Genomic DNA, 12,969 nt, shown 5'->3' with positions numbered 1-12,969 from the left:
GGTCAGGAGCGCACCCGCATGCCAATCTAAAAACTCTGCCCAGCATGTGGGGAATTTGTTGCATTGAAACCTCCTGTGTGAACCAAATCTTTATTTGAAATCAGATTACCTCCACACCTTTTTGTAACAACCTGTACCTCTGTAGGTGGTGATGTGATATAGAACTTACAGTATATCTCAGCCTGCCTGACATGGAGGCAAAGGAGAGGGAGGGAGATAAAGAGGGTGGGGGATTGGATAAAAGAATGAGGGGTGGGGACACAGACGCATGGGAAGGAGATCACTTAAAAGGTTAAATTCATTAGAAAAAATTACTGTCAATTATTTAAGTGATAATAGACTTATCCAATGTCCCTGATGTCATCCTCTAAAGGACACAAATGCCTCTGTAATAATACATACATCAGCAGAAAAACTTCTTAAGCCTGTAACATTCCTCCAGAATGGTTGTTGCCGGCTGCTGATTGTAACATTCTACATCAGTGAAGTTCACTTAATAAAGTATTCCTTTCTGGCCGCATAAGCTCTTGAGTATCTTTAAGACACTTAACAGCCCCATCAACACTTTGAAAGCTGAAAATCACAGAATCACAGGATTGTTACTGTACAGAAGGCTGCCATTTGGCCCATCATGTCAGCACCAGTTCTCTGACTGAACAATTCACCTAGTGGTGAATTGTTCACCTATTCACCTATCACCTATTCCCCTACCTTCTCCCTGTAAATTTCCCTGTCACTGAGGTTAAACTGACTGGCCTGCAGTTGCTGGGCTTATCTTTGCATCCTTTTTTGAACAGAGGTGTAGCATTTGCAATTCTCCAGCCCTCTGGCACCACCCTGAGTCTAAGGAAGACTGGAAAATTATGGTCAGTTGGTCTGCAATTTCCACTCTCACTTCCTCAGTATCCTTGAATGCTTTGCATGGTGCCTTGTCAACTCTAAGTACAGAAAGCCTATTCAATACCTCCTCCTTTTCTATTTTAAACACATCTAGTGTTTGAATTACCTCTTTTTTCACTGTGGCTTTGGTAGCATCTTCTCCCTGGGTAAAGACAGATGCAAAGTATTCATTTAATACCACAGCTACACCCTCAATCCCCTTTTTGGTCCCTAATCAGCCTTCCTTCTCCTTTTACCACCCTGTTGCTACTTATGTGCCTTTTGAAGGATTTTGGGTTCTCTTTTATATTAGCTGCTAGTCTCTTTTCATCCTCTCTTTGCTTTTCTGATTTGCTTTTTCACCTCCCCTCTGAACCTTCTATTTTTAGCCTGGTTCTCCATTGTATTACCCACCTGACGTCTGTCACAAGTACATTTTTACTTCTTCATCTTAATCTCGATCCTCTTTGTCATCCAGAGAAATCTGGATTTGTTTGCTGTATCTTTCCCTATCGAAGGGATAAACTTTGGCTGTGCTCAAACTCTCTTCTTTGAAGGTAGCCAATTGCTCAGCTATCCTGACAGCCTTTGACTCCAATTTATTCAGCCCAGATACATTCTTACCCCATTGAAGTTGGCTTTCCCCCAGTTAATTATTCTTACCCTGCATTGTTCTTTGTCCTTTTCCATAGCCAATCTAAACCATATGATAATTCAAGCTCATATGTATTATATCATATAGTTAGAATAAAACCACAAAAAATCATTTTGTAAGTTAAATTTACAAAAAGTAATTTTCAATGCTTGACTCAGTTAATTGTTGATCTTAAGGAAACAATACACAAAGCAAATACAGTATCCCAGCAATATCATAATAAATATAACATTATTAACTTTTATTTATACAGCAATTTAATAAAATGGTAATAAAATGCCCCAGTACTTTTAACTGGAGGGATGTCAAACAAAATTTGACACTGAGCCACACAAGGAGTAGTTAACATTAGAGTGGAGGAGCTTGATCAAAGAGGGAGGTTTTAAGGAGTGTCTAAAAGAGGAAAGTGAGGTAGTGAGGTGGCTGGTGTTATTAATGCCTAGTTCATGGTTCATAGTAATATTTTAAGAGGTAATTTTTAGTTCTGGGAATGTTAGAGTTTAGCTGTAGAAAATAGGATAAATGCAACTAAAGCTGCTTGAAGACCTGTGCACTTAAAAGGTTGGGGTCATGTTGACTTAAGGGGTTAACAGCTAGAAAGGTAAAAAAAATTATAAAACAGTAGGTGGGCTTACATAGCTGGAGAATTGGAGAGGAGTTGTCTATACTGCTTGCAAAGAAATGCAGCACAGTGAGTTGTTTTGTTTTAAGAGTTAAAGCTATAATTAATTTAAAAGCATTCAGTAAGCTCTGGAAGACTACGTTGTCATGGGGATGGGTGGAGCCAGGGTTTCAATTTATCTGTGTGTTTGCTGGGGGAGTGAGTGCTCTGCAGCAGGGGAAAAGGGTATACCGAAAAGATGCTGCTTTTAGCAGACTCCAGGCGGCAAAAGTGTTGCTGTTAGCTGGTTCTGTGTACTTGAGGCTAGGAGAAGTCCAAGGAGCCATCTGATAAAAGCAAAATACTGTCGATGCTTGAAATCTGAAATAAAAACAGAAAATGTTGGAAAAGCTCAGCAGGTCTGACAGCATCTGTGGAGAGAGAAACAGAGTTAACGTTTGGAGTCTGTATGACCCTTCTTCAGAACTAAAGAGAAGTAGAAATGAGATGAAATTTATACTGTTTAAGTGCAGTTAAGGCAGAGCTGAGAAGGAGGCAGATGGTTACTGTCTCTGTGTGGAAAGGGTTAGAGTGCAAAAGAAGCCCTGGGAGTCATTTATAGCTTGGTGTAATTGAAGAGACTGGAGCTTGGTGAAGTTGAGGAGGTTGGAGCTTGCTGAAATCCAGGGACAGTGCCAGCCCAGCCCAGCTGTTAAAGAGCTGAAATGCGCCAGTAAGTAGAGGCTGGAGTGCAAACTCGGAAATCTAAGGGAACAGGAATCTCAGGAGACAAGATTGAAACCCTGGCAGGTGTGTAGTCGTTGAGGCAGGCCGAGTTGGAACGGCTTTAAGGGAATTGAGGGGGTTGATCTTCGAAAGTGAAAAGTTTGTCTCTCTCTCTCTCACGAGGGACCCCAGAGCTTCACTGAGATTGGTTGACTCAGTGTTTACTGACATCTGGGTCAGTTGCTGAGAAATCCATGGGATCTGTCTTGGCTGCATTTGCTATGTATTTTACATTGTGGTGCATTCAACCACAGTTTGCCTGTACTTAATTCACATGTACTTCATAGTAACCCCAAATGTTAGAGTGTAAGGTGTATATTGTAAAGTGTTTTATCTTTTTGACCTTGTAAAGTTCATTTTTGTGGAATCTTGTGGCTTTATTCACTTAGTAAGAGTTTTGAATCTCAATCATTGTCAACTTTAATCAAAATGTTATTGATCCCTAACGAAATCTTACCAAAAACTTGGAGGCTGGTCTAGGATTGTAACACTGGCCAGGAGTGTGTTGGAATCATCGAGATAGGGGCAAAGGCATGGACAAGGATGTCAACAACAGGTGACCTGAGGCAGGGGTGAATTTGAGTGATGTTTCAGAGATGGCAAGAGGCGGTCTTAGTGATGCGTGCATATGTGGTCAGAAGCTCATCTCGGGTTCAAATATGACACCAAGGTTGCAGACAATCAGTCCAGTCTCAGACAGTTGCCAGAGAAGGAATGGAGTTGTGGTGAGGCTGAAGACAATGGCTTTAGTCTTCCCATCAGTTAGGTTTGAGGAAATTCCTGCTTATCTAGTATTGGATGACAGACAATTTAGAGACAACAAAGGGGTCAAGAGAGCTGGTGGTGAGTGTTGTCAATGTATATGTGAAAAATGAAGCTGTATTTTCACATAGTGTCCCTGAGATGCAGTGTGTAGATGACAGTAGGTCCTTAGGTGCTAACAGCTGGAAGAGGAGCTATTGATGGCAGTTCTCTGGCCATGATTAGATAGGCAAGAATGGAACCAGTTGACTGCAGTCTCACTCAGCTGGATGACAGGGGAGAGGAGTTGAAGGAGGCTGGTATGATCAACCATACAAAGGCTGCAGATGGGTCAGGAAGGGATATTTTACTTTTGGCAGCCACATAGGATGTCATGTGAATTTTATGAGAGTCATTTTGGTGGCAGGGCCACAAAGCTGATTGCTCAGGGAGATATTTTCTTCTGCCTTCCTGACGCTCAAAAAGCAAACCCATTGGGCAGGAATTTTGAGTCATCGGGCGGGTGTGGCGAGCGGGCCCGGGAGTGGCCAGGAAACGGTCCGCCGCCCGCGATCAGCCCCCAATTAATGGCCAGCCAGCATTAAACGCGCGCTTAAAGGCTCAACACTGCCTGGGTGGGGGTGGGAGGAGAGCGAGTGCTGAAGTCAGCGCGGGCACAGGGGAGCGTGCAATGAAAGCTCCCTGAAGGTAGAGAGCTGCCTCAGGGAGTTGAAGAATTTTAAAATTAAAAATAAAGATCTGGAAATTCTGAAAAACATGTCCCCAAAAATGTCTCACTCACATGAACATATACATAATAAAAATTATGTCAAAACATATTTTTTTTAATTAATGCCAGAAACCTCATCCGTCCCGTGGATGAGGTTTCCTCAAAAATGCAAAGGCCGCCTGGCCGATTTGCCCACTGCCAACGGTAATGTTGGGTGGGCAGTGAAAAGTCTCTCTTAATTAATTATTTAATGGCCTCATTAGGCCACTTAATTGTTGGCGGGTGCACTACCGACTTTCACGCGTGCCCACCAACCAAAATATTGCGCGAGTGCACGATGATGTCAGGACGCTCACCTGATGTCATCGCGCGCTATTTTACGCATGATTGGGTCAGGTGCGCCCGCCTGTGGGACATAAAATTTTGCCCATTATGTAGCTCCTGCAATACTACTAGTTCACCACTGGATGGAGAGACAGTCAAACTTTCTTGCTGGTTAAGCAGGTCTTCATTCACTCAAGGGGCAGCATTTTCCCATTGGCGAGTGGGGGGGGGGCAGGGCCTACTCGCCGACGTGTAAAATGATGCACGGTGATGTCGGGCGTGCGCCCCGATGTCACTGCGTGTCATTTAGACTGTCAGTTCGGCAGGCACACAGCCAAGTCGGCGGCGCGTCCGTCGAACTGTCAAAGGCCTATTAAGGCCTGTTCAAAACTAATTAAAACAATTAAATGAGTTGCCCGTCCAACCTTAAGGTTGGTGGGCAAGTGAAGAGCCCAGACGGCCTTCACATATCTCATGGAACCTCATAGACAGGCAGGATGAAGTTTCATGAATTGTTTAAAAAATCAGTCAAATGTTTTCCAAAATTTCATCAACATGTCCCAGTTCATGTGACACTGTCACATGAGGGGACATGGTGCAAAAGTTTAAAAATGCTTTGTTTATAAGTTTAACACTGAAACAAATCTCCCTGAGGCACAGAGGCGCCTCAAAGAGATTAGTTTGACTATCAAAAACCTTAATAAAGAAAAAAAAAATTTAAGACATGTCCCTTCATGTGACATGAGCTGGGACATGTCAATGAACTGTAATAAAAAGCTTTATTCAATTTACAAACACTTCATGAAACTTCATCCTGCCCATGGATGAGGTTCATGATAAATGCCTGGGCTCTTCGTCTGCCCGCCAACCTTAAGGTTGGACGAGCAGCTCCATTAATTATTTTAATTGATATTTAAATGGCCCTAATAGGCCTTTGACAGTTCAGTGGGTGTGCAGCCGACTCCGGTGTGTGCCGCCGAACTGAAGATCAGAATGACGCGTGGTGACGTTGGGGCACATGCCCGACATCACCGCGCGCCATTTTATGTGTCGGCGAGCGGGGCCCGCCCCCACACGCAGAACAGAAGATTCTAGTCATGACCTTAGTATCCAATAGCAAACTAGCACCGGCTATCTTGGTAGTCAGTGGTCAGTAGGAGTAGTCTAGAGTTAGAGTCTGCAATGTAGAGACAGGATTTGAGTTGTAAGCACACAAGTGCAGCTGCTAAGCTGCTTTGTAAATAAATAAAACGTGTTTTACATAAGAACTGTCTGCTAATCTGCTATGTTTATGGTATCAACTCGGCCATCCCGAAACAAGCAAGCAACCCAGACCCATTAGTCCAACTAAACTCGTGACCAGGATCCAACATATACAGATGTGATGGCTAAGGGCCATACATGATTATACAATCTCAGAAAATTAAAATCCTTTTGTGTAGATCCTAGAAACTCTTCTATATGACTATAGTTGAGTGTGCTATCCTTTTTGGATGTTTCTCCTGTTTCTGTTGTTTTAGGAAAGCAACACTTCAAAGGTACAGAGATTATTGAAACAGGTAGGAAGGGTATTTGACGAGTAGAACTCTCATGATGAATCTGTTCTCAAAAAATCCGGAAGAAAGTAAAGAGTGTCATGAGCAACAAGAATCACCCCTTGTTCAGTATTTTGCTGGATGCATCCAGGGAAAAGGCTACAATCACTCAGATGCAGGACAAATTGGTTCCTGAACTTGTTTGTGTCCTACTCTATAAGAGGAGTCTTTTAACAGGAGCTTGATGTATTGATGAGGATATGCACTGAAGATGGGACTCAGTGACTGATTATTTTAACGCATTGGAATATTTTTAATACACATTTAATTAAAGTTAGATCTATGAGATAGGGTAATTTTCTTTCATTGTTTTTTATAATTATTTTTCTTCATGAAAAGCAATGTACCCAAAACAAATTTCTGTATAGATACTAAGGTGAATTGAGTGGAATTGAGAAGCTTACTCTGATATTTTTATTCTTACTTACCTCACTCCTGAATCGTCACTAAATTCACAACCAGCTTTTAAGGTGAACCCGCACCTCCATGGCAGCATCCTCAGCAGAGTCAGAAAAATGTGCTTTCAAAGGCCCATTCCAAAGATGGAAGCACATAATCCAGGCTGACACCTCATGCAGTGTTACGCTTTCAGATGAGACATTAAACCAAAGGCCACTCTTCTCCCTTATTAAATTTTGAAACCAGATTAGATTTACTCTATAATGTATCAGGCACCCTGATTCAGTGGCAGTCACTCCAACCAACTGTCTGAGAATCTAACTCTAATGGTTGCCAACTCACATTGCTTTATACCTTCTTGTACAATGCTGGACCAAGGCGTGAGAGCATATGGACCCGTTCTCCAGCTCTTTCACACAAGTATTTCTTCAAACTCTATTGGCAAATGGCTTTATTCCACAGAAAAGTGAGAGCACACTGTACACCAGTGATGACAGTGATTCCTTAGTTTAATTGGAACTTATATTCTGATAATGATACAACATGAGGGCCAAACCATGCCTTCCCACATTGGTGAATCATCTTACTTGACTTCAATTGAACAATTCCTCTGCATCTTGTTCTATGTCCAAGGCTGAATTTCCTCCTGCATCATCGACCCCTTCATAGAACATAAGTCGCCAGCAAAATCCCATTTTAAAAGCCTCTTAAATGTAAAAATAAGTGGTGCCTTTCCAAATACACAGGAAAACTAAAGGGGAGAATTTTCTCCCTGTTGAGGGGGCTGAGCGGGAGCCAGCGTGGGCGGGCACGCAGCCGATCACCGCCCACGATCGGCTGTGTGCCGCCCTTTTACGCGGATGGGCCTTAATTGGCGTGACGCGCACCCGGAAGCAGAAATCTCCCCGAGGCACGGAGCTGCCTCATGGAGATTAGTTTGGGTATGAAAAATTGAAATAAAGGGAAAAAAAAATTATTCAGATATGGCCCTCATGTTACATTTATAAACCCTTCATGAAGCCTCATCCCGCCTGTGGATGAGGTTCCATGAAAAATGCGAAGGCCACCTGGGCTCTTCGCTTGCCGCCAACCTTAACGTTGGACGACAGCCCTATCAATCATCTCAATTTACTATTTAAATAGCCTTAATAGGCCTTTGACGGTTCAGCGGGCGCGCAGCCGACTCTGGTGCTCGCCCGCCGAACTGAAGATCGGAATGACGCGTGGTGACATCAGGACACACGCCCGACATCACCCCGCATAATTTTACACGTCGGCAAGTGGGGTCCGCCCCCGCACACTGACCAGAAGATTCAGGCCTTGGAGAAACAACTTCCATTTAGCATTTTAACCACCTTTGTTCAGGTGCTTTTTTTTTTTCAAGAATTTTTATTAAAAAATTTGTCTATGGATACAGCTCATCTATTTAGCTCTTTCCCCCATTACCTCAGAAGTTTCCCTAGAGCTCTATCCTTTCATTCACTCTGTTCCTGCTTTAAAATCAATGACCTCCTCAGTTTATATTTGATCCTACTCAGTCTTCCACCTCAGATAAACTTCAATTTGCTTCCCAAATAATCACACATAAAGTGAATTGCTCATGTATCTTTATCCCCCAGTTTCCAAGATTACTCTTTGTTCTATCTACCTGGAATAATATTGTAATTACAACATAGAACAGATCATTCAGCTCAACCAGTCTGTGCTAGCATTTATTCTCAGCACGAACTGTAGCCCTATTTCCATGTTCCTGCCTTGTTCCTATATCCCTTTATCCCCCTTTCCTTTATCCACCTTTGCAACCTATTAAATGTTCACATGGGGCAGTTTTTTCCGCTCAGCGTGTGGACGTGTGTCCGACACACTCAAGTGTGAAACAGCACGTGATGACATCGGGTGAGTGTCCCAAGGCCATCATGCACTCACACGATACTTCGGTTGGCGGGTGCGTGCGAGAGTCAGCAGCGTGCTCGCCGACAATTAAGAGGCCTATTTAGGCAATTAACCAATTAATTAACCACTATTTTACGCTGCCGTCAAACCTTACGGTTGGCAGGCAGGCGGAACAGCAGGATGAGGTTTCCGGGAATAATTTTTTTAAAATAAAAATGTCTGGGCAAAATTTTTATTATCAACATGTTTAGGTCAGTGCTTCTTATGTGTGGAATTTTTTTCCACGATTTTGAAATCTTCATTTAAGGGTTTAAAATTCCTCAGCTTCCAGAGGCAGCTCTCTGCCTTCAGGGAGCTTTTATTGCGCGCTCCCCCGTGCCCATGCAGACTTCAGACTTCGTCCTCGCCCTGCCCCCACTCTGGTAGCGCTGAGTCATTGATTGGCCAGCCAGCGTGAAATCGTGGTTGGGGGCCGATCGCAGGCGGTGGACCATTTCAAGGCCACTCCCAGGTCCGCCCACCACGCCACCCCAACAACCTGACAAACCTGCCCATGGTCACTGCTTCATTCACTAACTTTAGCACTGAATTTCATAGCCTCACAACCCTCTGCACAAAACCATTTCACATGTTCTGTGTCCAAAAGCTTTTGCATTTAATCTTTAATCTATTTCTCTTCATTCTAGATCCTTTAATCACTGGGAACAAATCTCTTTCTACTCATTGACTGTGTCGCATCATTTTTCAACTTTAAAAACCTTTATTAAAGGACCTATTTTATCCCTTTGTTCATATAGGACTACTGCAAATGATGAGTTGAAACTACTGTGCTGCTGAGCTTGGTCTTTTACAATTGTGGCTTGCAGAACAAATTTGCAGAACAAATGGGAGAGAGAACAGAGAAAGGGAAGCTTAGGAAATAAGAGAAGTAAGGCATTTGGCCCTTCAAGGCTGTTCCGCTATTCAATACGATCATGGCTGATCTTATACCTCAACTCCACCTTCTTGCACCATCTCATATCCCTTGATTCCCCTTTATCTACAACTCTATCAATCTCTAACATAGACTGAGTATCCACAGCTCTCTCAATTTTTAAGATCCAAAAGGATGAACTATAGAGTTGAATAAGCCATTCCCAGCTTAGAATTTTTGGTAACTTGGGTGGTGGTGGGTGGGCAGGGGGGGGGGGGTGGTTTTGCGTACGATTCAGTATGACATTAAATATTTGATGAATCAAATTGAGAACTTTTAACTCTATCCCTGAGAAACAGCTACAAGGCAGCAAAATAATTGTAACAGTTAGTGTGCTGGATAATTTTAGAGCTGTTATGACCATTAAGTAACTTTTCTTCAATATTAGGCCCATGTCCTTACATGGACAGTGACAGCAAAAAGAAAACAAATGGCTTTAAACTGGAAACAAATAGGAGGAAGTTTGTCTGGATAGGATAGAGCAAAGTAGGGATAGAAGTGACAACTGGGCAAACACAAGTATTTAATTTCTGCAAAACTGTGTTCAAGGTTCTTCACTAACTTTAGGTTAATATTGCAGTAATGGGAGTATTCAAAGAGATTTATTATTGCAATAATGGGGCCGATGTTTGAATGCCATAGTGAGGGGCGCTGAAACCACACAAAATTCATGGCCAGAATTTCACCCGTGTCAGGCGGATTCGGCGGGGGCGGATGGGGGTGGGACCACCGCCCACAATCGGGGCTGGAAGGCAATGTCACGCTGTGCGGGCCAATATAAGACCTGCCCAGCGTGTAACATGAGCGGCAGTGCTTGGCGCTGCCTGTGCGAGCGGGAGGGGGGGGAATGTGAGCCGGGCAAGCGCGGCCTTCGCGCGTGCGCACAAGTGCGCATTTCATAATCCCTCTGAGGTACAGAGTTGCCTCAGGGAGGTGAAGTGTTATAAAAAAAAATAAAGAAAATGAAAATGTAATGAAACATGACTCTGTCACATGAGCAGGGGCATGTTATTAATTAAGTTATAAAATTTTTATTTGCTTCAGGAAACCTCACCCCGCCCGTGCAAAGGCCCCTTGGCCTTTTCGCCTGCCCGTCAGCTGTAGGGCTGGACAGGCAGCAAAATATTCAAGCTAATTGATAATTTAATGGCCTTAACAGGCCTTTTAATTGTCGGCGGGCGCGTGCCGAAGTCGGCAGCGATCCCACTGAACGAAATATTGCACGACAGCGCGTTGACATCAGGACACTCGCCCAACATCATCGTGTGCCATTTTACACTCGAGCGGGTCGGGCGCGCATCCATCCACCAAGCTAACAATTTTACCCCATGTTTCTATCAATTTTCTGCTGGCCCACAGGTTAATGCCAATCTTTACTTTTGTGTTTAGATCACAGATTTACAGCCACCACTTGTAGAACAAGAATCAGAAACACTTAAGTTCTTTATCCATAAATGTCCCCGTTATAAAACTTGTAAAATGTTATCTGGCCTTTAATTATTTATAATGCATTCAACTAATGCACCTGTAGTAATTATGGTTTTATTTAATGTGTAATGTACCTTTAAGGATAATACTTGTTAGGAAAGATCACATAATCTGTAGTAACTAATAGGAGAGTAGCATGAGCTACCTCCGCCAACAGTGGAGAGATAGAGTTGGAGTTGAAAGCACATGTGTAGTTGCTGCTGAGTATATTGTAAATAAACTTAATGTTTCTACTTAAGAAGTGCCTGCAGATCAACTCTATTACTATCAGTACAACCTACAATAGCTCTAATAAAATGAGAATAAAAATGCAGTACATTCTTTGAACAGTTACGTTCCTTTAATGTCACCTACATCATTCTTCCGCATTGGTGCCTAGCTGAGATTTAAACAAAAAAATAGATTCAAACATCTCCTTACATTTATAGAAGCAGCTCTGTACAAATAAAACATGTCTCAGAGCACCTCACAGTGCAGAAGCATTTCAAGAGAGAGTGGGATAAACCTGTGAATATAAATGGTTGGGTCCATTTACTCAACCTAGTTACAAAATAAAAACGACATCAGTCAGGGTACAAAATGCAATTATTTACTTGAAATTGGTGAAGACTTTGAAGAATTTCACTTTCAAATTAGTTACCGCTCTTGGAAGTTCAGTAAGCTACCATCACGAAAGAACTACAGTCCTATTAAAACATGCACACACACATTCCTTCATTATTTAATAACGATAAATAATGTCCAGCAACCGTCAGCAGACCATGACCTTCCTGCTATTGAACTTTCCTACATTAGATATCAAGTTTGTGTTTAGTGATCTTCTATCCTAATTATGACTATTGCCTATGAAAATTACGCAAAACACTAACACGTAAAAATGACACTATAAGACGATCAATAGGATTATTTATGTATTTGTAAAATATCACAAGATCTAAAAATTAAAAATGCATCCTAATGTTAATTGCCCAAATACAATGCACTGCTGAAACGTCCACTACAAGGTTCAGACACTCTCTTTTCAATTACACTTCTAAACATTCCAAGAAAAGTTTCTGGCACTTGTCAGCCAGTTCGCCTTTAATTATTTGCTTTGTGGCATTATCGGCCGGATTCTGATCCAAATCCATTGTTTCTGAGAGACAACACAAACCACCTCTACCAGCGCTGCACTGGCCAGCAACATTTCAAACCTCCCACCCTGGCTAGCCAGGCTGATGGCCCACGCAAACCCATCAGTCACAGCTCGAAAACCAATTCCACCTTGGAAATGTGCGGGGTCATTGGCCAATGGAGAAGGAATCACTAATATATTGGTCAATCGTTAAATTAATTATATCATCAATCGAAAACACTTAAACCCCTTAACTATAAGCCTCCCCTTTTTAAAGGCACATAGACAATGAGTTTCAACTTATAATAAAACTCAAGTTATAATGTTGCTGCCTGTACCCCGTCCTTCGGTACCCACTGGTTGTGGAACGTCTCAAGCGTGTTCCCTCTCCAGGGACATCCGGGTCATAGCCAACAGAAGAGGAGGCAGGCAGCCAGTGTCATCCCCATCAACAACACTCTGCCTGAACTTGCTAATGGCCATCTTGCCAGGCTCAGGAACACACGCAAGAGGTCCTCCAACTTGGCTGCTCCACCACCCCTTCAAACCACCCCCCGCCCCCCCCCCCCCCGCCCCCAAACACCACTGCAGGTGGGCATGGGACTGAAGCAAAGGTGCTTGCCACTGACCTTGAAGAAAGCTGACCTCAAAAATCTAGCAAATTTAGTGGTGCGGTTTTCCCCTCTCCCTATAGCAGTTTAAATCTGGTGCCAAGTCAAGGGATGTTTTGGCATGCAGCAGTAGTGATTCCAGCAAGCAGGTAAGCAATCAATGTAATTGAAGTTATTGAC

The 12,969-nt window shown here is 42.9% G+C and overlaps 1 long non-coding RNA gene and 1 pseudogene across 1 annotated transcript in view; one reads left to right on the top strand and one right to left on the bottom strand.

The window, feature by feature from the left end:
* LOC144674133 (maternal DNA replication licensing factor mcm6-like) overlaps nt 1-2,482 on the bottom strand; it is a 117,783-nt pseudogene extending 115,301 nt beyond the window's left edge.
* A 703-nt stretch (nt 2,483-3,185) lies between these two features.
* The window catches only part of LOC144678749 (uncharacterized), a 53,646-nt gene continuing 43,862 nt past the window's right edge, over nt 3,186-12,969 (top strand). Inside the window, exons 1-2 of the long non-coding RNA XR_013576169.1 lie at nt 3,186-3,232; nt 6,237-6,275. This is a non-coding gene — a long non-coding RNA (uncharacterized LOC144678749). The remainder of the gene's footprint in view (nt 3,233-6,236; nt 6,276-12,969) is intronic.

Source organism: Cetorhinus maximus, chromosome 3 (genome assembly GCF_964194155.1).
Source record: "Cetorhinus maximus chromosome 3, sCetMax3.hap1.1, whole genome shotgun sequence".
Taxonomy (NCBI): Eukaryota; Metazoa; Chordata; class Chondrichthyes; order Lamniformes; family Cetorhinidae; genus Cetorhinus; species Cetorhinus maximus.
This window is presented reverse-complemented; position numbering and strand designations above follow the sequence as displayed.